The sequence below is a fragment of the Mytilus edulis genome, chromosome 1 (genome assembly GCF_963676685.1).
Source record: "Mytilus edulis chromosome 1, xbMytEdul2.2, whole genome shotgun sequence".
Classification (NCBI taxonomy): Eukaryota; Metazoa; Mollusca; class Bivalvia; order Mytilida; family Mytilidae; genus Mytilus; species Mytilus edulis.
In genome coordinates, this window is record NC_092344.1 from 82,220,967 (window position 1) to 82,247,245 (window position 26,279).

Consider the following 26,279-nt stretch of genomic DNA (forward strand, 5'->3'; position numbering starts at 1 on the left):
GTTAAATGAACAGACACAATAAATATAATAGTCAAAATATGGGTACATCAGTCATCATCGTTTAACAATTTTAAAAGGAATAATTGATAGCTGTCAATTATCACTGCAGATATATTTTCTTGTGTTAACGGACTACTTTAGGCTTCCTCAATTTGAGGCGTATTAGGGAAATTGACTCAGCTGTGGTTTACTGTTTTTATTTTCTCTGAAATATAAATGCATAAAAATATTATAATACAAACATTTTTGTTAAAAACAAATTTAAATCTGATAGTGAATGTCAAACATTGTTTAGGAATGTATAGCGTATTCAGGCAGGTAAGTTTGTTTTCAAATTAACAAGATTTCCAACAAATTTAATTGGGTATGAGCCAAGGCTCCTTGTTGAAGGTCGTACATTGACCTGTAATGGTTTACTTTTATAAACTGTTATTTGGATGGAGAGTTGTCTCATTGCCACTCACACCACATTTTCCTATATCTAGATAAAGCTATATTTCCACCAAAAAAAATGCTTTTAAATAATAGAATATCAAATTGTAATAGTTTCTGGCAGTCAGTGCAAACAACATATTTGGTAAATGTGTTAATAATTTTCGTTCTAATTAAGAAGGTCGAAGAACAAGAAGATTAACAATTATTTTTTGTTTAAATTCGTGAACAGTGTCATTGTTTTAATACAGGCTAACATTATTTAGTGTATCAAACGTTTGATCAAAATCAAGTATCTTTAAATAAAAGAGACAACGCGTTTAAAAAAAAACCACCATAATAGTGATTTTTCGAGTATTTTATTTTGTGATTTTTTTTTTTGTGTTAAATCTAAATGAAAACGGAAAACGAAAACTAAGTATATCAGAAAAGCTTTCAATATGTAAAACTTGGGTCTATAGCCTTTTCAAACATTTAAATTGCACAACTCACAATGGCGTTATTAATGCAAATATAGCTTCACAACTTATTGTCTAAAACTTCTTGTAACCTTATTTCCTGATAAAAATTCTTGAAAACTTATTTTCTGGGGGCCAATTTGAAAATAGGAAGGTATTAGCGCATAACCGACTTCGAATGCCACAAAACCAGGTTCAACTTACAATTTCTTCATAAAATGCCCTGTACCAAGTCAGGAAAATTGCCATTGTTACATTATAGTTCGTTTCTGTGTGTGTTACATTTCGGTGTTGTGTCGTAGTTCTCTTATATTTGATACGTTTCCCTCAGTTTTAGTTTGTTTTTACGATTTGTTTTTTTTCTCTATCGATTGATGAATTTTGAAAAGCGGTATACTAATGTTGCCTTTATTTCTCCTCAAATTTGATTTTCTGAGACATTCATCAGATTTAAAAAAAAAAAATATCTGCATTTGGAATTTTCTTTGGCATATAATTTATTTTAGGTACATGCAGTTCATCTTTTTCGATTTTTTTTCTTTTTATGATTTCTACAAATGCTATCCATAACATAAACAGCAGCTATATCTACTCAAATGATTGACTTTTTATATTGTCTGGCTGTCTTTTAAAAACACCTGTTGGTTATGAATGCTGAACAATTTTAATTGCCTTTTCAAACATTTTAATCCACAACTGAATGGCGTGATTAATGCCAATATAGTTTTACAATTTGTTGTCTCAAATATCTTGTGAACATTTGACTTTTCTACACTTTGCACAACTATTCTTCATTCCAAACTAAAAGACAAATTGAAAGAGTTGGAACTGCTTTGTTTCATAAAAAAGACTGGCGAACGTAGATATAAGTATCATGTCTTGGGAAGGGATAACTCCTACTTTGTAAAGAATCACTCTGATTCGAACAAAAATTTAACAGAAATTAACATTATCAACATGCTTGATTTCTTAAATGACAAAATATTAGTTACTGTTGGAGAACGTGTTTTACAACAGACTGTCGGAATTGCAATGGGAACCAATTGTACCCCTCTTCTCGTCGACTTGTTTTTATATTATTATGAGGATGATTTCATACAGGAAATTCATAGGAAGAAAGAAAAGAAGTTGGCAATATTTTTTAACTTTACTTTCCGCTATATAAATGATGTTCTTTCATCTAAATAATTCTAAATTTGGTGACTATGTGACTATGATGAACGCATCTATCCTATGGATAAAGAATACAACAGATGCAGATAAGTGTACTTCATATCTTGACTTAAATCTGGAAATTGACAATGATGGTCGGTTGAAAACAAAAATTTACGACAAAAGCTTCCTAATTCTGAACTTTCCATGTCTATGTATCAACATTTCAGCAGCACCTGCATACGGACTATATAACTCCAAATTGATACGATATTCCTGAGCTTGTTTTACCTATCCTGATTGCCTTAATAGAGGGTTGTTGCTCACCAGGAAGCTTTTAAACCAAAAGTTCCAAACGGTGCAGTTGAAATCATCTCTTCGTATATTTTACGGACGCCATTACGCGTTGGTTGACCGTTATGGAATAACTGTTTCACAGATGATATCGGATATGTTCATTATGTTGTATACAACCCACTTCCCTTTTTACCACGAATGTAACTTACCGGATTTAACTATTAACCGGGTCTGTAATAACATGAGCAACACAACGGGTGCAACATGCAAAACAGGATCTGCTGACTCTTCCGGAGTACCTAAGACCACCCCCAGTTTTAAGTGAGATTCGTGTTACTTTGCCTTTAGGTTTCTATGTTGTGTCTTTTGTACAATTATTTGTCTGTCTTTTTTTAATATTTTAGCCATGGCGATGTCAGTTTATTTTCGATCTATGAATTTGGCTATCCGTCTGGTATCTTTTGCCCCTCTTTTTATAAATCAAAAATAAATATTTGAATTAATCATTATTTAAACATTTCTATGTATTTTCTTTTCTTTCTCGGTAAATTTCAAACACAATTCATTTTAATTTCTTATCTTGAATTAAAAGGACGACTGTAGCTGTGATTTTCTCTTGTACAATATAAATTCATGTAAAATACATTAAAATGGTTGCCTTTGTTCGCAGCCCTGAATAAAACATATTCCCCGATTTGCTACTAATCAAGTACAGTTGGCACGTTACTCAACTGTAAAGCCTGAAAGACCGAAAGGCACATGGAGAAGAGATATAGCAGCAGAGATAAAAAGACATGGTTACACCTGGAATCAAATAGAAAAAAATCGCGAAAGATAGAACGAGTTGGAGGTCCCTTGTTGATGCCTTATGTGTTCAAGAACATGAAGAGGATTAAATGTAAAAAAAATAAAAAGTGCTGATTTGGTGGTATTATTTTTATCATATATTATTCATCATGATGAAATCAAAATAATTGAAATGTGTATTAGCAAAACACTAGCTTCACGTTTTATTTGAGAACGATTTCGACGTTTTTAAATTACTTTGTTGGTGATTCTTTATGAGGTTATTTAGTTGCACACAAGTTCATGAATTAAACAGACCTTAAAAGAACTGAGTTGGGACGGCTTTGATATTCTAAATATAGATATTTTGTTTTGAGGCGATTAGAGACCTGGGATTTCATAGTGAGTGAGTAAACAGCGTTCTTCTCGTCGTCGTCTTTTTTTATTACCAACTGAAGTGTTTTGTTCTTCTAAAAACTCTTTCCTTAAAAAACACCAATGTCTTGAATCGTTAAATTTGAAAAACTAGAACAGTTGTCATATAATTAAAGTAAATTATACTGATACGTGTGCTCTTTGAATATCTATTAGCGTATGTTTTATTTTCACCTTTCTTCGTACTCAAACTGTGGTATAATTTTTTGTGTATGATGATTTTTATTTCGGAGATGCATCAAAATGTAAAAATAGTAAAGATAATGAATTTAAACGCAACAAAATAGTGACACTAACTTATTCTATTAAAGAATGGGACGATAATGATTATTTATTGGTAAAGTTTCCTGACCACCGATATGACATTTTTTTATGTACATTTAACGGTAACTTGCAACAGTTCGTTGAAATCATAATCTAGTACACACAATATCGTTGACTATGAATAGAAAAAAAATATTACCTTGGAATAATACCAAATTATAGCTACACATCCTCTAAATACTGTTTGTAATGATTTAAAAAACAAACGTTGACATTTAGAGCATATCTCATTATTTTAAAGTATAATGACGGTTCTCAGTTCCTACTACAATTAATACGTAAGTATTACTTGATCTATTTTACTTAACTGGGCGGATTTTATTCCGTTCGCTCATCATAGACCAGTCCATCTATAGACAGGTGTTTTGGAATAAATAAAGGCAACTGTAGTATAGCGCTGTTCAAAACTCATAAATCTATGGACAAAAAACAAAATCAGGGTAACAAACTAAAACTAAGGGAAACGCATTAAATATTAAAGGAGAACAACGAAACAACATTAAAATTAAGGAATAACAGTACTGTAGTTGAAGAGTTGCCACCGTCAATTGTAGATTTGACGGTCGCAAATGCAGTTTTACTGGCGACGCGTAGCGTATGGGTATATAATGACGGTTCTCAGTTCCTACTACAATTAATACGTAAGTATTACTTGATCTATTTCACTTAACTGGGCGGATTTTATTCCGTTCGCTTATCATAGACCAGTCCATCTATAGACAGGTGTTTTGGGATAAATAAAGGCAACTGTAGTAAAGCGCTGTTCAAAACTCATAAATCTATGGACAAAAAAACAAAATCTGGATAACAAACTAAAACTGAAGGAAACGCATTAGATATTAGAGGAGAACAACGACACAACATTAAAATGTAACACATACACAGCAACGGACTAAGCATTAGACAAAATCCGATGAGAATAACCGATATAACAACAAAACCAAATACATGAATTTGCGATATGATTCTGCTTGGAACTGTTTTAAAATATGTAAACACTGTATGGGTATTCGCAAAATAAATAATGAGACACAGCCGTTGGTTGTCTTGTGAAGCATAGTATAAAAACAAGCTTCCTGAATCAGTTAACAAAGCATTAAAACGGCAAATTCAAGGTAAGTGTTGTTTTATTTTCGATTATACAGTAGTAATCGAACATTTGTTGATTCAATTATTTCAAAATGGTTGCCCCTCCTTAGTTACGCCTGGTCAACTGTGGATTTGACGGCCAACTTTTAGCCAATAAAAAAAATATGATACATACAAATTGCATTAGAATGTAACACACACAGCAACGGACTAAGCATTAGACAAAATCCGATGAGAATAACCAATGTAATATCACAAATGAAGTGTTCAGTTATTATCATTGATCTGTTTTAAAATATGTAAACACTGTATGGGTATTCGCAAAATAAATAATGAGACACAGCCGTTGGTTTTCTAGTGAAGCATAGTATAAAAAAACATGTTAAATTTGGCACATTTTTGAATTTGTGGCTATAAAAGTAGAGCTATGACAACATCAGATGCAAAATATGCATATCTGGTTATTCTATAACGCTTTCTTATTCTTTTTTATATTCACATATTCAGGAAGCTTGTTTTTATGGTTGACAGGGGGGAATTTCAGGAATAAGTGGCCAATAGACTTATTTTATGTTTTATGCAATTTTTTTATAAATCACGTTTAGAATAAATCTCACAATCAGAAAATTTCCAAGCAGAATAATATAATAGCCGATACTTTAAATACTCTGCTTTAGCACATATAAATGCTACAAATGCATCAGTCTTTCACTATTTTATTCGCCCGATCATATCGTTCACTCAGTTCTGTTGCATATCTGTTTTGACACTGATATATGTAGGTGATTAGAAAATCAGTAATAATATTTATAACGGCAATCAACATTATTTCACACATCTTCGTATAGACTGTCCTTATGCAAACTGGCACTTAAGCTCCGCCCGATCATTAAAATAACATATGGTTTTAAATCGGGAAACTTCTAATGCGGCGTTCAAACATTGCCGATTATTGCACCCGTTTGAGATCAGACAGCAATAAGATACGAAAATTGAAAAAAATCTGATTATTATCCATAATTATCTGGAATGTCCTATCATTGTCTGAACGCAGTCGTTTAAGTTTGTAACAGATTCCTACGGGTCGGGGAATGGTCCTGGTTGTTCGGCGAAGCACCCCGACAGATAGTTGCGTCCCGTAACATTCGGGAAACTCAGCCGATTTTGTCTAGTTGGATTACAACCGTGACTTTGTCGTGACAGATTCTGCTGTTTCGGATCAAAATCCCAAAACTGTTCTGTGTTTTCTGGATGATGTCCCGTGGAAGGGGAATGATCTGGAGAAATTTTTCATTGCTGTTTTTCTACCGATTGTGTCCAGATTGCATCCAGATCTTGTCAATTGCGAACAGTCTTTGTCGAAACTGTTCCCGATCAGTCCCGTTATTAATGCAAAATTCGTCAATGATACCAACGTCAGAGTCCCGACAATTACAGAAAGCAATACGACTGAGACCAGACAAAGCCGTTTACTGTGCGCAAGAGCGGACCATGATACGATTACGTTCCGACATTACTAGATTATCCCGAATATATCAACAGTTTTCTAACGAATAAATTCCGTCAGCGTCGGTACACTGTCTGGTCACTGTCTGATCTCGGGACGCAGTTGTGACAGACTCGGTCGAATTTTATCCTGTGAAAGATACAAATCGGATTAGAAGCGTATTGAGAACGGGAAAATCGGGACAAATTCGCTAGGAAACGGTTGAATATCCACGCTTCCTCAACAATATCTGATTTTTGTCGTGATTAAAAATAAATTTTACAAATATTAATTAAAGTTTGAATTTCCATCCACGATTTACAGGATATTGATCAGACTTTTGACAAATTTTAATCTGGAATGGTTCTGTCAAGGACGGCAGCAAAAATCGTCAATGTGTGACCCCAGCTTAATACAGCGGATAACTGTGAATACGAATCACGTTTTTAACCAATTGAAAGGCCTTTGGGACACGTTTTTTTATTCGTACTTACCATTCTCAGCTGGCAAAAAAGATACATATTTAACAAATTGAAGAGTAAGTTTACTTGAGGTACCTGTCAACATGTCACCAGTTGAGAGAAAAGTATTTCCAAGTAACACATTGTTCCGTGCTATGCTTTTAACTCTGTTTATACTTCTTTCTGAAAGGCTCACTTTGATATTCAACTCCCATCATTACAGGTCACATTCTTCTGGGTAATAAATGTTTTTGTTGGTGTGGGTGCAAAAGTGACCTGTAGCTTTCGGCTTAAATGTTCTCCAATGAACACGTTGGTTTATGTTAATGGTGGTTAGAATCACTGCTATTAAATTCCATTCAAATACATTAAACACAAGGAATATCTATTTCACATATTCTTTTTTAAACTAGAAGATTCAAAATCTCCTTTAACATATACATGCATACAGACGATTTTACGGTTATTATATGGTAGTTAACATATAAAAAAAACATTTCTTACTTGTTCCCGAATTTTGATCTGCGATGTCATCAATTCTGTAAACCAATGGTTATTATGCAATAAGCAGTAATTCTAGCATTTTAAAATCTCTAATTTGCCGTTTCAGTTTGACTGCAATAATTTGCCAAAACCTGAAATAAGACAAAAATTGACCAGGTTGTGTTATCATGTTATTTAAATACAAAATTCTTGAACATGTTATCACACAAAAATAAGATTACCATCACCAACCCTGTGTCGTTCGAATTGAACATGTACACTAGTATTATTCATTCTGTCCCAAAAAAAACATGTCATGGAAATAGTATGCTAATCAATCCACATTAAGTTTTCTTGTACGTGTCTATAAATAAAACAGATAAATGTTTTCTTTTTTGAAATTTACCTGTGTTCATATAAATGTAACAAAAAAAATGTCACTTTTTGTGTTGTTGATCCATTCATGCTACGCGCAGTTTATTCTTCGTTTGTGGTGTCCTGGTGTGCTTTCGTAAAATCATGGGTGGTGTTTGTTGTTATTCTGCGGTTTAGATGTTGTAATGTACTAATATATTATTGAGTTACGTTTTTCTCTATGTTGAGTGTTCGTGTATTTGATTGCACAGTATTCCTCTCAAATCATGTTATCATTTCAGCGGAATTATGTATATTGCCATTTATGTGGAAGGTTTGGCTTGCCATAAAGCAAGGTTCAATCCACCATTTTTTTTTACAAGTCAAGATTATGGACCCACCTTTTTTTCTTAAAATTTCCTGTTCAAGTCAGGAGGTATGGCAGTTGTTATAGTATATTCCATTTCACTGTATGTTTGCTTTTATTTTCATTGCAGTTTAGTGTTTCTTGTATTCAGTTGTTTTCCTCTTATAGTTATGTAAAACTGTTGCCTTAGTCTAATACCTGCAAATAAACTCATCATAATTATCAGGATTAAAATTTTATATTTACGCCAGACGCGAGTTTCCTCTACATATTTCTCATTAGTGACGCTTGAATAAAAAAAATGTTTAAAAGGCCAAATAGAGTACATAATTGAAAAGCATTGAGGACCAAAAATTTCTAAAAGTGTTGCCACAATACAGCTAAGTAATCTATTCCTGAAGTAGAAAAGTCTTAGTGTTTCAAAATTTCAAAGTTTTGTTTACAGTTATTTTATAATTATGAACATATCAATGATAACTCAAATCAACACAGAAGTGCTGACTTCTGGGCTGGTGATACCCTCGGGAAATAAATCTCCACCAGCAGTGCCATCGACACAGTGGTTACAAATAAACTCATCATAGATACCAGGATTAAAATTTCATGTTTACGCCAGACGCGCTTTTCGTTTACAAAAGAATCATCAGTGACGCTTCGAATCAAAAAATGTTTAAAAGGCCAAATAGAGTACAAAGTTGAAGAGCATTGAGGACCAAAAACTCCTAAAAGTTTTGCCAAAATACTGGTAAGGTAATCTTTTCCTGATATTGCCGAAACCGTCATTGTTTTTAAAACATGAAAATAGCTTCATTTTATTGAACTAGATAGTGGTTGAACCATTTACAGTGTCTCTTTGCATATATACTTTTTTGTTAACTTAATGGAAAATTGTTCTGTCCAAGTAATTACATTAGTCAAGTTATAAGGAAAATCACTGATATTCAATATGAGGCTATTATCCTTAGGTCTAATTAAGATATGAAAATTGAAGATATTAATATCGGTTGTCTGCTTTAAGAATACAAAGTGTCCCATGTCACCTATAGACGAGTGACATAAACAATAAAATGTCATTTTAGTGTACCAACTAACATACATTTAAAGCATATACCATTTGAAATCACATCATCTGTACTATCATTTTTGCCCGGCCGTCAGATAATCGAATTGTGCAGTTGCCGTCAAATCAAGATGAACAGTCAAGGACAGACAATTCATAATTTGAGAAGAAGTCAGCATTTTTCAATATGCTGTCTTCTGAATAATAATATGCTGTATGCAAATGTGAAAATATGATAGAACAGATGATAATAGTCGGATTTTTTAAATAGCATCGTTTTCCCGAAATGTCATAGCAAATGATGAAAATGAGTGAAAAACCAAATTATTGTCTATGATTTAATAGTTACTACTATTCAGTTCTTTCAAACTAAGTTATTTCTTGTAAATGAATTGAGACATGTTGCAACCATATAGATACTAACATTACTTTCTCCACTTTTTTTGGTAAATTCCACCAAATCGCAATAACAATACTTACACTTCCTGAATAGTTAACATAGAAGTACATTGTACATATGATTGATTGATTGTTAGTTTTTAACCGAAAGTCACCACGTGTAGCTACTAAAATATTTTACGGCGATCAGTTTTTATTGGTGGGGGTCCACCTAGTGCCAAGGAACCACCGACCTTAGTGAGGAAAACCTTGTAATCACCGTCAACAATACATATGGTTAAAATGAAGTGATTTTATATGAAATATTATACAATTGTGAGAAAAATGAAAATTGTGGTTGAATATTTTAAGGTTTTAACTTTTTTTGCCATCTAAAAATTCATGTTGTGGATATTCATTTTGCACTTAGCCCTCTAAAATTGATTTTACAGCAACTGGTGGTGATTTTCTCGCGTTATTTTTTTTTGTTCAGATGTCTAAAAGTGTGAAGATATCACAACACTAATAATTGATCCCAACTGACATTGAAAAAACGTTCAAAATAGTAGGTACAAGAGGGGAAAACACGGGTTAAAACAATCTAACTAAAATTCAAATTAGTCACGACTCACCCGCTCATATATTGTATGAGAAAGACAAAATCAGAGCTCTACATTTTGATAAGATTGTGCTAATTTTATGAGATAGCGTAAAAGCATTTTACAACTTGGAACTTCATTAAAATCTGCCCAGCAATGTAGGAGGAATATTCCTCATTACAAAGTTTTTAAGACAGATGGATATATTTAATAAAAATATCATAGAAAAAGGACGTAGGAAGAAGATGATTCTTACATTTTTCTTTTACTATATAAAATGAGAGAGGTTCAAGTCAGGAATATGACAGTTGTTGCCCATTTGTTTGATGTGCTTTATTATTTGATTTTGCCATTCGATTAGGTACTTTCTGATTTGAATTTTCCTCGGAGTGCAGTATTTCTCTGCAAATTGTTTTCCAATTGGTGTGGTGTGTTTCAGTTTTTGGTTTTGTTTGATCTGGGACATTCCGTTTGGAATTTACCTCGGAGTTAGGTATTTTTGTTGTGTTACTTTTTTTGTTTATGTCTTGCATCGATACCAGAGTATTGCGTTCTGTCTTTTATTTACTCAGCTTTGAACCACTAGTTTTCTTTTTCTTTTTCTTTTTTGGTTGAAAGACGGATCAAAAATAACAAGGAGAAAGTCGCAAACCACAGTCGAAGACAAAACAGATCACAGAATGACCACTGCGAACAAATGGGACCGAAATGTGCGAACAATACCTAATTTATTATTTGATAAAACAACTAATATAGAGTGTTATAATAGGGTAACATTAAAAGGATTTCGCCAGATATTTTATTTGAAAGCGCATGGCACATACAGTTTTCATTCGAATATTGAACGAGAAAAAACCTCGTAACATGTGTTTAGACATCGGAAAAACTTGTTTACTAGATATAATACCTTGTTTAAGCTTGTTCCCTAAAATTCTTCCATTACTCTTTTTTTCAAATACGGTTAATCATTTTTTGCTTATATTGACATTACTATCTATTCAATAAAGTCAAAAAATCCCTGTTTTCCAATGGTGTTCATAGTTCAACTGTTTGTTTTTTTTGTTGTTTTTTTTTGGGGGGGGTGGCTTTGGGTTACAAACAATAAAACTATTCTATGTTTTGGCATATTATAATCAAACATCAGAACACATTCTTCTTTTATAACAATCATTTCTTGGAAGTTTTTGTTATAGTTACACTTTTCTGTAAATTTTGCGCAATCAACGTTTTAGTTATAGTATACACGTACAAGAAAAGGACATTTTGTTAAATACTAGCAATATCTAGGAATGTTCAGTTTTTGATCTTCAACATTGCTTTAACGAACATTACACCGTGCGAATTATTGACGACAAGGCAATACAGAAGGAACAGTTAATGAGCTTTTTAATTATATATGATATAGCCGTTTGTAAGGTTGGTGCATTAAAATCAGAAACGAAGCGTCTTTTTGTAAACTGTCATTCGCCTATCAGTTAACAGACGCTTAATGTAATGTGTTTGCAGTCTGTCACATCTAAGTACTTAGTATATTTTAACTTTGGTTATCTGTCAGCATTTGCTTAGGATAATCGATCAGATCATGTCTTCTAGAATATTGATGTTTGTATTTAAAAACAAAAATAGATGTCCGCCGTTAATCCTTAAGCTCTACATTATATCTACATTATTCAGTCATTTTTTTCAAGTCCCTTTTTTCGAACCTTCGAAGAGTTTATCTGAATAATATGTAAAGAATTATTCCAAAAAATTTCAGCTCATAGAGTTTTTAAGCATTTCATATGCATTAACTTTCATTAACTATAGTTTATGTAAGTGTTTATGGTCCATCAGCTGCTACTGGTTGTTTTTATCCAATCTGCTCGTTTGAATATATTGTCGGCTTTAAATAATCTGATCATGCTGTTATGATAGACTAGTCTACTTTAAATTGAATTTGATGAAATATGCATGCCTTCAATCAACATTAACCTCTACTGAAGCGAAATCGGATTTTTCTTTAATAGTTTAATTTGGCAGAGATTGTTTGTAGCATTGTTTCTTTTTGTATCAATTGATTACTAATCGTGCGGTTCAAATTTGGAGAGAAAATGTAACACATAAAAAAGAAGATGTGGTATGATTGCTAATGAGACAACTATCCATAAAAGACCAAAATGACACAGACATTAACAACTATAGGTCACGTTATAGGCCGTCAACAATGAGCTAAGCCCATACCGCATAGTCAGCTATAATAGGCCCCGATTAGACAATGTAAAACAATTCATACGAGAAAACTAACGGCCTTATTTATGTAAAAAAAAATGAACGACAAATAAATATGTAACACATAAACAAACGACAACCACTGAATTACAGGCTCCTGACTTGGGACAGGCACATACATAAATAATGTGGCGAGGTTAAACATGTTAGCGGGATCCCAACCCTCCCCCTAACCTGGGACAATGGTACAACAGTACAACATAAGAACGAATTATAAAAATCAGTTGGAAAAGACTTAACTCATCAGATGGACAAAAATACAAGTGGACGTGGCCGGGTACTTATACATCCCGACTACAAAAAGATGCAATGAACAGATCTGAGAGTATTCGCAGTTATCTGACAGCTAGTTCACAGCCACTAACAACTAATAAAACAAATCATGCATCTAAGACTAAAAAATCAATCCGTACACATCCACGTATATTTTGTTTCAATATCAAGAATGTTCTAAAACTGTACATTGCTGGCATGTGTCAACCGATGTTTTGTACGCAGTGTTCTGCAATTGATGGGTACAGTTGGAACGTTTACTATTCAATAGCTTAACATGAATGTGCCTGTCCCAAGTCAGGAGCCTGTAATTCAGTGGTTGTCGTTTGTTGAGGTGTTACATATTTATTGTTCGTTCATTTTTTGTGCATAAATTAGGCCGTTGGTTTAAATTTATTATTTCGGGGTCTGTTATAGCTGACTATGCGGTATGGGCTTTGCTCATTGCTCATTGTCGAAGGCCGTCCGGTGACCTATAGTTGAAAATTTTTGTGTCATTTGGTCTCTTGTGGAGAGTTGTCTCATTGGCAATTATACCACCTCTTTTATATGTTCATGTATTCCTGGACGTAATTTTGAACACTTTGAGCATACCTACTGTTAATCTGAACAGAAACTTAACCCAAATCACCAAATGATTTCAGAATTCTTATGAATATTAAACTACAAAATTGATAAGACCATTACCGATAAACACAATTGAAAATATTGTTCATCAGATAATTTATTAGAACGTTTATAAATGATTTCTGGTTGGTTGATTTTTTAGAAATCATTCAACTATGACATTGTTATGGCTTTACTTGTTCAATGTGTATGTTCGTTTGAGGGTTGGATCTAATATGTTATTTACTATCTATAACGTTTTATCTGGGACATTAATATTTGTCACAGGTTTAATTATCATCATTGTTATTGTTCAGTCATATAACATATACATGTATATTTGTTTTATTTCATATGTTGAAAATAGTGGAAGAGATTTGTCCCACTGACGATCAACCTATAGACGTAGAAAATCTGAAAATAACACTATGTTAGAACTTCCATCTGTTAAAAGCATTGAAGAGAGCAGATTTGTCAAAGATTAAGCGATATCAACTTTGCATTGTTGGAAATACTAAGGATTTTGTTAATAACAATATAATACCTTAGCTGTAGTTCACAAAACCTTTCGGTAATATGAATTCTTGATGTTCTTCAACTTCGTACTGTATTTTTAACTCTATTATTCACCTCTTCACCGAATAGTCTTTGGTAGCATAAACTTAAATCTGGGAAACAACAATTTTAATCATGATATCTTTCATGAGTTAATTATAATTCTTAAAAATATAACATTGTTTAATTAATTTTCTGACGTTCTTGTCAGGTAAATAATTCAAACTGTTTTAACTACACTTGTTCATATCACCACTATCTAAATATTTGATGTTTTAGATACTGGTCAAGTAGCAAGTCACATATACGTAGAGTAAAAATTATAAAATAGATAATGACAATTTCATTCTCTGGACTCACATACGACAGTTATGAAAGTAACATTTGCACGAACTGCATGGCGTTCGCCTTTCAGTCGTGCTCATGCAGACTATAAATCAAGTCTGCTTGGAATCATCTATCGCTGACTATCGGTAGTGATTTTGCTCGTTGTAAAGGCCATTTGGTATTATAAAATAAATCATGTTTGTCATATAGTCAATTGTAGAGAAGGATCTCATTTGCGATCATACCAAATTTTTTTCTGTTTGTAATGTACGATGGCAGAATATTTAAACTTAACAGTCGATAATTTATAATTTGATTCTAACTCTTTGCCAAACTGTACGCCAAAATGAAAAATTATTAAAACCGGATATTACGAAGATTGAACAGTGACACGGATAGCTATGGCTAATCACACTATTCAAACGTTTTGTTGAAAGAAGTATTTAACTCACGTGTATACAAGAACTATGAAAAGCTAAAAGTACAAAAGCAGAGGCATCGACCCAGTGGTAGTAATAAGATGGCGAATGACACTGATACTATCTGTATTGTGATTTCTTGAAAAATTATAAAACCGGTACATTGAGATATACTCACCATAACTGCTAGTTAAGGTCTTTCCTTTTACTAAAGGGAAAGACCTTACTGTATTTCTTCTGACTATTATTATTCTTTTTGTTCCGCCAAACTTTGACAAATTTATCCGCGTTAACCGTAAGATGTGTCGCTTTCATATTCACACTTTGTATCGGTGTCATGAATACCTATCCTGAACTCACCCTGTGAGTCGAAATATTTTGTCGGTTCGGAGTAATCCCTCCGAAGCCCAAAAACCTTGTTATCGTTCCAACACCGTAACCGTAATAGGTAGAAAAAAAACAAAGGGTGAAATTTGTTCTGGACCAGACCCCGGTTCTTCGTTACATTTGGATCGAAAAGATTCAACGACTCATTGGTAGGGTTATGCCCCTATGAAAATTAACAGGTGTCGGTTGGCCACCAAAACTCAGAAACTGTAAGTCGTAGACACCTAGGATCTTCACAAAACATCATCAATTCATGTATCTTTGAAAAATACCTGAAGGTCAAATTTGTATGTTGACCTTGACCTTTGACCTAACACCTTGTTATGGGATAATCTCAGAAACCATTATACTTACAGAAGTTTTAAATAGTGGAAAATGTTTGGGTCATTACGGCGCAACTTTGTTACATTTTGACCAAAGAGATTTGACCTTTTTATAAGGGGCATAACCCCTGTTTTAGGTTTCTGAAAAGACAAAATCAGCTTTTACTATATAACCAAAGGTCCTAGACCCATGGGGTCTTCAGCAATGACATTGGGGACTAATGACCTTGACAAAGGTCAAAAGGTCAAGGTCATGTCCCATATAGCGAATTATGTGTTTTTGACCTTATTTAAAGGATTTTCAGTGTGTTTTAAAGCTGTTCAATACATTCTACGTCTATTGGAACATATATTTTACATTATCAAAGGAAAGACCTCTCAATTGTTTAAGAACAATTGACATTTTAATTTCTAAATTTATTTTTCTTCTAAAAATTACTTAATGGAACCGGTCTTAGAAAAGGTAAGATATGATACATATTTGAAAAAGGTTATCAAATATTATTCAACCAAAAATATTGCTCAAAGGGATTCAAAACTTATTGTCTGTAAGTTCTTGGTTGCCTATTTTTACGATGAATCTAAATAATGGTTGGTCATTCACTATATATTCTATGACACTTCAAATTTAAATTATTCAAACAGTATTCTAAAACACCTTTAAGTAAACAATTTTTGTTTATAATTTTGAATAAAAGGAGTAGGTGCGGTAAGGGCCGAATTTGGCCTCAAATTTCAAGTTCATCCAATAAAAGATTTTTGACACTTTTTAAAGACACTTACGTGTCTACTTCAGTTGAATCAATTAGTTAAGGCAAAGGATTTGAACTGATTTAGTCATTGAAGACGCTCAAATTCAAGCTTAAATATAAAAGAATCTATAACATATGCCATAATATGTCACCTTTTTCAGTGTTTTTGTCAACAATGAAAGTGGCCGCATCCGTATTCATCCCTAATTTGTGTATGTTATGTATCATCATCAAATACAACATTTAAATATTAAAAATGAACACAAATGCAACCACTTCCATTCAAGACGGAAACCGTCTAAAATTTATCTCAAATGCTCAAATTGTGAAGATTTCAGTAATTTAAAATGACTAAATGATGCTAGTACCCGATATATGTGAATTGTATTGTAAAAAAACAATCCATATTCATGTAGCAGAAGTATTTTACTTTCTTATAAATAGCTATAAATTTACATTTTAACAATTTTGTGAAATTGCTATATTTTGGGACCAAATATGTGTCTTACTGGACCTACTCCTGTCATCGTATTCCATTTTAACAACTGCAAAAATCTGTATCTGTAAATAAACACTAGTACATTAAGAGATGCTGTCCTTCTCTATTTAGTAAACATAATTGAAAAGATCAAAAACAATTGATTTTTTTACTTTTTTTTATATGTAAGACTTTCATTGTATTATTATAAGTGCCATTTTGGCTATTTCGAATTATACGATCAAAAGGAACAGCTCACAAAAAAATAAAATTAAATTCTATAAAGTAATAAAAAGTACACAATTCAGCACTTATATCAACAACGAAAGACCATGAATTATAACTTTTAAAGCAGACACTGAATATTTATCTATAAGTTCTTGGTACTTTCTGAAGTTTGATGGGTTTTTATGTAGATTTACAACAAATTTATTCTGTATGATATAGTTATATAATTGTTTGTTACCTCAAAATTAAATTGTGCGTGTTTGCAAATGCGCTGGACATTTTTTTCCTTAGATTTGGTCAGGAATCTCGAAAATTGTCGAGCCTGTCTACGAATGTCAGATCTGTTATGAGATTTAACATCACTTTTTCAGTTTTCTTTTTTATTCATTGTAAGTGCAAGATTTAACATATCATACAATATCTGTCTTTTGATGAGGGAAATATGTGTTTTTATTGAGTTTTGAAAAACTGATATTTAATGGAATTAACTGCTTTTTTTCAAAAGTTAATTAAACCACATATTTAACGAAACAAAAGACAGCGATTCTTTTATTCCATATACCGAGAGAGTACCGAGAAAAATATATGTAATGACAATTATATACGATAAACAAATTGTACATCAAACTATTTCAATATAGTTATACGCGCAAAGGCATGCAAAGTTTTGCACGGTGAATATACTTTTTCTGCAAGTGAATATTATACAATTACTGTCTTTTGATCATGTTAATATGTGGTTTTATTGACTTTTGAAAAACTGATATTTACTGATGCCATCGATAGAAGTGATTATTAGTGTTTCAAAAGTCAATAAAACCACATATTTACCGAAACAAAAGACAGTAATTGTTTTATTCCATATTCTGAGAGATTACCGAGGGAAATGTATGTTCTGACAATTATGTACTAAAACCAATTGTACATTAAACGATTTTGACATAAGTAATAACGTAAACGCAACGTTTTGTGCGGTGAATATACTTTTTCCAAAGGTGAATATTCTTATTCATTCAAAATCTAGTCCATATAGAATTATTTATCAAAGGTACAAGAAAAGGTACCAGGAAAAGTACCAGGAAACCTACTGAGTTTCTATCAATATTGAATAAACTTATTAATTCAAAATAATATTCATGTAGAGAAACCTATTTAATTTCTATCAATATGGAATAATAACAATCAATAACTGTACACTTTTAATTGAACACTTATTTTTTTGTTTTAAATACTGACATGTATAGTTTATTCTATTGAAAATTTAATCTTAAAGGGGCACTAGCTACTAGATATATACAAAATCTTGAGTATGATTTGTTTTTGTTCGAAAGTGAAATAGTGAAACAATATTTCACTTTTAGCATCCAAAATAGTTCAATTCTGTCCAATTAGGCTAAATAACATTGATAATGAATTATTTACTTGCAAGGGAATAATTCGACGTCATTAAATTTGTATGCATGTGAACTTCAATTCAACCCCTTAACTAGAGATGGACAACGCATGCATTGTACGTGTACTGGTTATTATCGAAAAGAATGTAAACATTGAAAGTGAAACAAAGGTAAACCAGTTGATGACTGATTCGATCCACAAACAATCTTTCTTATACCGGTAAAAACGATGAGAAGCATATATTTTTAATTTATAAAATAAAATTAAACAGACCTAAAAAAAATCCAATTGCACGAGTTGGCTTAATCTTTTTATATCTATAATTAGGTTTACATCGCTTATATGGTCATCTGCGGTCAACTCGATAGTTAATTAGATGGAGTCTAGACTAAAATACACACGAAACGAAACTACATAGTATCGACCCTATGCTCTGTAAACTGTTAACTTTAGACTTTTGATAGTTTCGATAAATGTTTTACATTGTTATAAATAAAATATGAGAATTTGAGTCAAATCAGTAGAATTTGACAGCTAGTGCCCTTTTAATTTGGTATCTGGCTTTTGTCATGGTTAATTTAGTATAAATGAAAACAGCTAATATAAGAAATATTTTTAGAATGTCCAAAAAGGAGTAGGTTCAGTGAGACCTCTTTTTGGCCCCAAAATATAGCAGTTTTACAAAATTGTGAAAATGTAATCTTTTAGCTTTTTACTGGAAAGTAGAATGCTTCTGCTACATAAATATGGGCTGTTTTTGACAATACAATGCACATATATCGGGTACTAGCATCATTAAGTCATGCTAAATTACTGAAATCTTCACAATTTTAGCATTTTAGTTAAATTTGAGACGGTTTCCGTCTTACATGAAAGTGGCCGCATTCGTGTTCATTCATAATATTGAAATGTAAGTTGTATTTGATGATATTACATAACATATATAAATGTTGAGGATGAACACGGATGCCTCCACTACCAATTTTGACAAAAACCATCTGAAAAGTAACGTTTTTTTGCATATTTGATAGATGTTTCATATTTAAGCTTGAATCGGAGCGTTTTCAATGACTAATTCAGTTAAAATCTTTCACATAAACTAATTGAATCAATTGCAATAGAAACTTAAGTGTTTAAAAAATGTCCAAAATCTTTCGTTAGATGAACCTGAAATTTAAGGCCAAAATCGGACCTTACCGGACATAATCCTTTGTTTAAGCATGTTATCCAAAACCCATAACAGTATTATTAGTGGCAAAATTGTATACATCCTCCGTTCCATTGTATGGCGTTTATATATCTCAATTCACATATAATAAAAAAAAAATCGATATATTGCCATAGTGTGTGATAACATTTTGTAAGTATAATCGATGTTTGCTATACCACAGTTCATTTCAACGAACTTTATGACAATACCACTATACCAATCAGAATGAAATTATTTTGCAGTTAAGTGTTTTAAGAAATGATTTGACTTTGTAGTCACGTACTATTTGTGATACTTCCAGTGTTTTAGAAGTGCAATTTTTAATTGTATAACGTCAATAATTATGTAGACTTTCTATTGCCTTAAAAAAGCAAATGAAAGATCCAAATACTATATCAATACATAACGACATGTTTATAAAATTATAGCAAAACGTTTGGTTGACAAATTTGTATTCGTTATTGCAAAAAAGTGAACTTAAAATATTTGACATGTGCTCTCTTCCCAGTTAAACACTATACTTATTATGATATGAACCTGTCATTGTTATTAAACCTAACTCAATTTGATTGGATTAGGTTATTATTAGTTTATCTTCAATCTGTGTATGCTTTTCATACATGACTTTTGATTAAGAATTTGCACAGTTACTGAAATTACCTTCAAACTGGAGAGTGGACACTTGACGAGTCAATATTATGTTTTATCTATGGAAGTAAAGGTATAAACGGTAAGATTTGTCACTTCTTCTATTTTCACAAAATTTTCTAAATAAACAGTAGATAACTTTTTTGTTATAAGCCAATTGCGGAGAAAAACAAATGTTCAAAATAACACATTTCATTCCATTTAACAAGTCATTTTTCAGAGAGAAATGTCGAAATATTTTTTTTTATTTACCAGGAAACCGATCATTTCGCTTTTAAAGTATTTTTACAGTATTTGTTTTCGTAAACAAATTATTGCAGAGATTTAACAATTTAATTCAATCGATTGAACTGCAAATACACTATTTTATAATATAAAAATGTAAAATTTCCAACTAAGGGGATAGTAAATCTTTTAAAATATTGTTGAGATTTGACAGATTTCATAGTTTGTGTCGTATAGCAAATACTGTGGTTTCCTACAACTAGTTCGAAGCCTCTGTTTGTGATCTGTAAGTCCGCGATAGGCAGTCGGCATTAGTACAGGCATAAAGTTACGGAAGTTACTTTGTTGAAATTTTAGATTAAGGAATATATTTCTCTGATATAAAGCTCTACTTCTTAGTTTTGGCTATACTTTGGCACAGAAACAGCTATTTAAGACAAAAGATAAATCTATGGCTAAAAATGCGTCTGCTTTTCCTAAATGTCGACGTCAAAAGGAGGATTATGGGTAAATCAATCACTTACAAAGATCGATAATCCAACTAGAAACCAAATACTATTACTTGACGAAGTAGTATAACGACGGACAGTGGTATGAGCACTACCGATAACTGATTTAAAATTTAGATTTTAAATCCTATTAAGACAAAACTGACTATGTGTACCAAGTTAGGAATATTACTGTTGCTATTCATTGGTTTTATGTTTGAGCTTTTGATTTTGCCAATGCTTGAGGACTTTCTGTTTACAGTTTTCATCGGAGCTCGATATTTTTGTTATTTTACTTTTTGATAGAAAAAAGTCAATGCAAAATTATAAATATACAGCTTTACATATCTGCAGGATGTAGATTTTCTTATATCAAGCACTCGTCTGTCGTTATAAAAATATTACAAATCACAATTAAGTTCAACATCCTTGCAATACTCACATTCTAGAAGCTGTATATAGCTTTGCTTTCCGCAGACTGTTTAAAACGTCTTTACTCTAAATGCATTACATATGTATCTTACTGAAATATAAATACTGGAATATGTGGTTTATTCAAAAGATGAAATTGGCTCTAAACTAGCTTTTGGAACTTTGAGGACTCTAAGATGGGTATATTATGTCGGCAAAGTAAGTAAAAGTAAAGTGCTGACACATGTTGTATTCCACCTCATCCTTCTTCTTCCGGTCCGATGTCATGGACTGTTATTGGTTGCTGTGTTTGTTGTTTTGAGCCTAAATCATGATGTGCGTTTTCTCTCTAGAAATTGTTTCAAATTTACGCATACCAGTACCTGTTTACGCTTATTTTACAATTTTTATTATTGTTGAATGACGAAAAGTTCCCCGAATATTGCTAAAATCTTTTTCATTTGGTCTATGGTGGCAAATTATAACTTTTGTAATCATACAACATCTCATTGTTTTTATACGCGAATGTTGAATGACTTATTGTTCGTTGTTATTGCTTTGTCCCTCTTGGAATAGAAAACACAGACCTTTTTAGTGACTTGAGATTTGTATGAAAAAGATATGAATGATGTTACCTGCTTTGTTGGAAATGTCGGAATCTATAGAAATATCTTCAGTTAAGAAACGTGTTCTTAACGGAATTAGCGTCAACTAATGGCAAATAGTACAAGTGGCTGTCATCTTGGCACTTGATAGCGTTAAGGAAACATCGCTATTCCTGACAGGAAAAAAAAATAATTATGCACATGTTCAACAAATATATATATAAGACTGGTGGCAAATAAAAGAACAATGCATATATTTTAACTCCTAAACATAGGAATTGGATGACTATTGATGAGTATAGTATTAGTTATGTTTTCAGTATACACAAGAATGAAATGATTTCATTTTTTCATTTTTTAAAAAGGGCTTCAGATTTCATTAACTGTTAGTCTTTTCAATTTCTTTTTTAAGAGGGTTTCAGTCTTTTCAATTCGATTGCTTATATTCAATTTGATAATTATCTTGACCACGTGGTTTATTACTGTGATAAGTCACATTTAACAATGTTACATGTACAATCGATGAATAGATGTCAGAGTGATTATGGTTAATTTCAAAATATACGTTGTCATTGGTGAGACAAATATTCAAAAACCTAAATCGTTTTAGTTCTCTTTAAATTGTCGAAGGGCTTTTTTGTAAATATTGTTAGGGTATAACACTTTTATCTCGAGCAGTAAAATACTAACCGTTTGTGCTGCTACTACCACTTCTGGTAGGCAGAAAGTTTCGTGATGTTATCACCAGACGTGAAACCAGTACTTCTTAAATTAGCATATTAATCTATGGCAATAAAAATCATAATATCTAATAAAATTTGTAGATTTAGCTAAAAAAAGTCCTTATATTTGTTTAAAGTAACATTCGTTTACAGTGGAAAATTGTTTTACGTTGAATAAGCTACAATTAAAAATTGCTTGCTAGTCCCTCTCTGTGATTACCATTAGATAACTCTGGTTCATTTCCCAATCATTCTATCAACAAGGGAAGATAAAGAATTCGATTTACATTCATAGTCTTTTTCAAAAATGATGAACGGTTCTTTATATTGGAATGTAATCATTTTAAACGTTTCAAATTTATGAAATTATATTCGTACATCAATGTTTTTGATACACCAATAACAAACACTGAAATATATTGAATTGATACATTTGTAATTATTCAAAATTATATCAGAAACCTAAACTTTATTATAAAATAATGAACCTGTTAAAGAAAGATAATACTCGCATAATTTTTTCGAATTGGCACATAATACAACAGTATGTCACTCTTTCATACAAATGGCACATCAATATAATTAATTAACTGTGCAATCGTGTTCCACCTTCAATGATGAGTCTAAATTATAAATATAACCAAAAGTTGTTAGTCAGATAGTGAAGACTAATGAAAGCTAACCTACTGTAAAATATTTCTTTGCAATTTTTTAAAACTTCCTCAGAAAAGTGCTCGAGCCACTCGACTTTCATAGCTCATAATTAACGTTCTTACACAATATTTGAATATAGAAGTTAAAGTTTATTCGCTTCTCAAAGTGTAAGACGCAATACAAATCGTATGTTTGCACCATCTTACCGAAATACGGATTTAATTAAGTCCTGAACATTTCGACATTTCTTCGTTTATATTTTATCAAAACCGGTTTGAAACAAATCACAAGTAGGTGTTAAGATCCGACTGAATACCTATTTCCCTATATGGTCAGGTAAATTTGCTACAGTTAAATACTGATATAACTGATAGAAATCCCAAATTTTAAAAATAAATTGATTGAAGAAACTAAAATAAATTAAGAAAAGGTAAACATCGATTGATATTTAATAGAATGATAAACGAATTGGATAATGATAATGTAGTAATTTTACCTAGCACTATAGTGATGTGGGTACTTAGTCAAATTTTAACTGGACGTTGTGATAATATTTAAATAACAATGGCACGGATGAAACGCAAAACAACGTCTAAAGGTTACTTTGAGTTTACTGATCCATAGGCTTGAATGCAGAACGAAAGATCTTTATCAAATTTTGAATTAATAACAACGGCACGGATGAAAGGCAAAACAACGTCGAAAGGTTATTTGGAGTTTACTGGTCCATAGGCTTGAATGCAGAACGAATGATCCTTAACAAAATTTAAATTAAATTGCTATACATAAAACGTGTTCCATATACAAATCAATGTAAAATTAAAATTTACCGTGAAAAGAAATAGTATCTCGTATCTCATGTATTGAAGAATAAAACGTTATAAAACCATTAACTCAGACTCCATGTCTGCTACTTTATGTTTTTGTGTTTTTACTTTCCCTGTTTGATGTCCCAAACGATTAGTACTAGAGTTACGACGTGGCTTTATTTGATTATTCAAATGTATTGATATTGTTATATCAAGGTTGTTGACATTAAATTGTTATTGTCGACATTAGTTTTTTTTGTCCAGATCAGAAACAAAAACAGATGCATCTCAAAAAAGAGTTGTGGCTCGTTTTCAATACGTTTTATCCTGTCTTTCTGTCCTTCATTCGAAATAAACTACTACGTATGCATCGTCAAATTCGATAATTTTTTCATCAAAAGAGGCAAAGCTGTTGTATTAGCTAATCTAATGATATAAATTATCCCAAAAAAAGAAAGTTTCGAAAAAAAAGAATTAAGTTTAATGGCCAAAATAAAATATAGAAAACATTTTAATGGAGATATAAATTTAAATATTTAAAGAATATAAACACAAAACATACAGTAAAGAAAGTATAAGAAACAAATAAACTCTTAATTTCTGTGTCATTTGGTCTCTTGTGGACAGTTGTCTCATTGGCAATCACACCACATCTCCTTTATTATATATCTTATATTTTTATGATATAGTTGAAATAAGCCTACTTATTATAAAAGGGTCTAATGAAATGTATCAACAATTCAGTTAAAATTCATATAGAATTTATGTATACACATCAAAATCAACAATTGTTTTTAGAAGGACGAGATCCATCATGAAGGATGTATAAAAAAGAAATTAAATTCTTTCTTTTTTTATCTGAAATACTAAGTGCACTAACATCTCCAAATAAACAATACACAACTTTTAAAAATCGAAACAAATTTAAATGATAATCAAATGAATAAATGACGTGGTCTCTTAAAGCAGGCTTATTGTTATATGAATATTGCTACACCTTATTTCTTTGATTGTACTTTAAAGTAGACTAATAAACCAACACAACAATCACAGGGATACTCGAATTCAGCGATATCTACGAGAAACATACAGAATTACAAAGCTTAAAATCGTGACTTATTAATATATGCGTTAATATAAACAAATAAATGCCGCAGCAAAACAAAGCAAAGATCTTACATCTAACATCTAAATTAGCTTTTTAAAAACGTGTATGAAAAATATTATTTAATTCCATGGAATTTAATGCATAGGTCAAAGATATATATATTTGAATCAAAGATTTAGAACAACAATTTCTTGCGTCTAAATTAGATTTTAGAAAAATGTGAATGTAAAAAAACAATGTTGGTTGTTTTTTTTAAATTATCTAATTCCATTTAGATGAAGTTAAAGATCGATGATTCATATTTTAATTAAAGAAAAAGAACAACACTTTATAAATGTCATGCGTCCATCGCACTTTTATGAATCTTCATGACGACCGGTCAAAGTCGAATATTTGAAAGTCAGGTATGTATAAAAACTGAAAAAAGTTGAAGATCTATTAGAAAAAAAAATACCTTTAATAATAGTCAAATCTTTCAAAGGTCAACTTTGCCTAATTGAGTTTAGATTTATAATCACAATTAAATTTAATTTGATAAAGCTTATAATTAGATTTTAAATTAATCTTAAATACCTTTGTCCTTTTTGCTAAGATTGAAGAAGTGACAATGTTGCATATATTTCACAACTAAGACGACACTACAAATACCAAAAATATCCATATATAAAAAAGAGTTGATGACTGTTATGAACATAAAGTTACAATCAATTCATTCCACAGATCGTATTATTCCAGGTCAAATGAATAAACAGTGCATTTGTTGACTGTCCTATTTTTTTTCTATAATTATTATAGCATACATCTGTCGTTTGGTGTATCATTCGTTTCGAATAGAATCATGTTAAATTTTTCAAAGAGCCTTTGATATTTTACTATACAGTATTGGTGTTGATTATTATAATTAGAGCCTCAACGATAAGTCTAATTTGGCGATGCCAAAATATACAAATATATATATATAAATATATAAAGACGGGATACATAACTATATTGCAAAACAATTAACTTACAGAATAAGGATCTATCCAGCACAAGGACGTTTAGTGGATTTAATTATTATTTACACCAAAAACACCCATTAATACCTGTGTCACATAAATATTTTAAATGGCAGGATGAAGACCCACCTACTACGGGGCGCCGAACAGGACTCTTGTGGTTTTGTACTCGAAATTCAATTTTGTACGGACAAATTTAAATTTTGTCATACAAAATTATCTTTCAGTG

At 31.6% G+C, this 26,279-nt stretch overlaps 1 long non-coding RNA gene across 1 annotated transcript; it reads right to left on the minus strand.

Annotated features, from left to right (window-relative positions):
• Window positions 1-85: 85 nt before the first annotated feature.
• On the minus strand, window positions 86-26,001 carry LOC139491979 (uncharacterized). Its single transcript, XR_011656682.1, has 7 exons — window positions 25,626-26,001; window positions 21,790-21,932; window positions 21,186-21,266; window positions 13,853-13,976; window positions 8,159-8,322; window positions 7,425-7,555; window positions 86-205 (listed from the first exon to the last, which is right to left on the minus strand). It is a non-coding gene; the product is annotated as an uncharacterized lncRNA (long non-coding RNA).
• Between the last annotated feature and the right edge of the window lie 278 nt (window positions 26,002-26,279).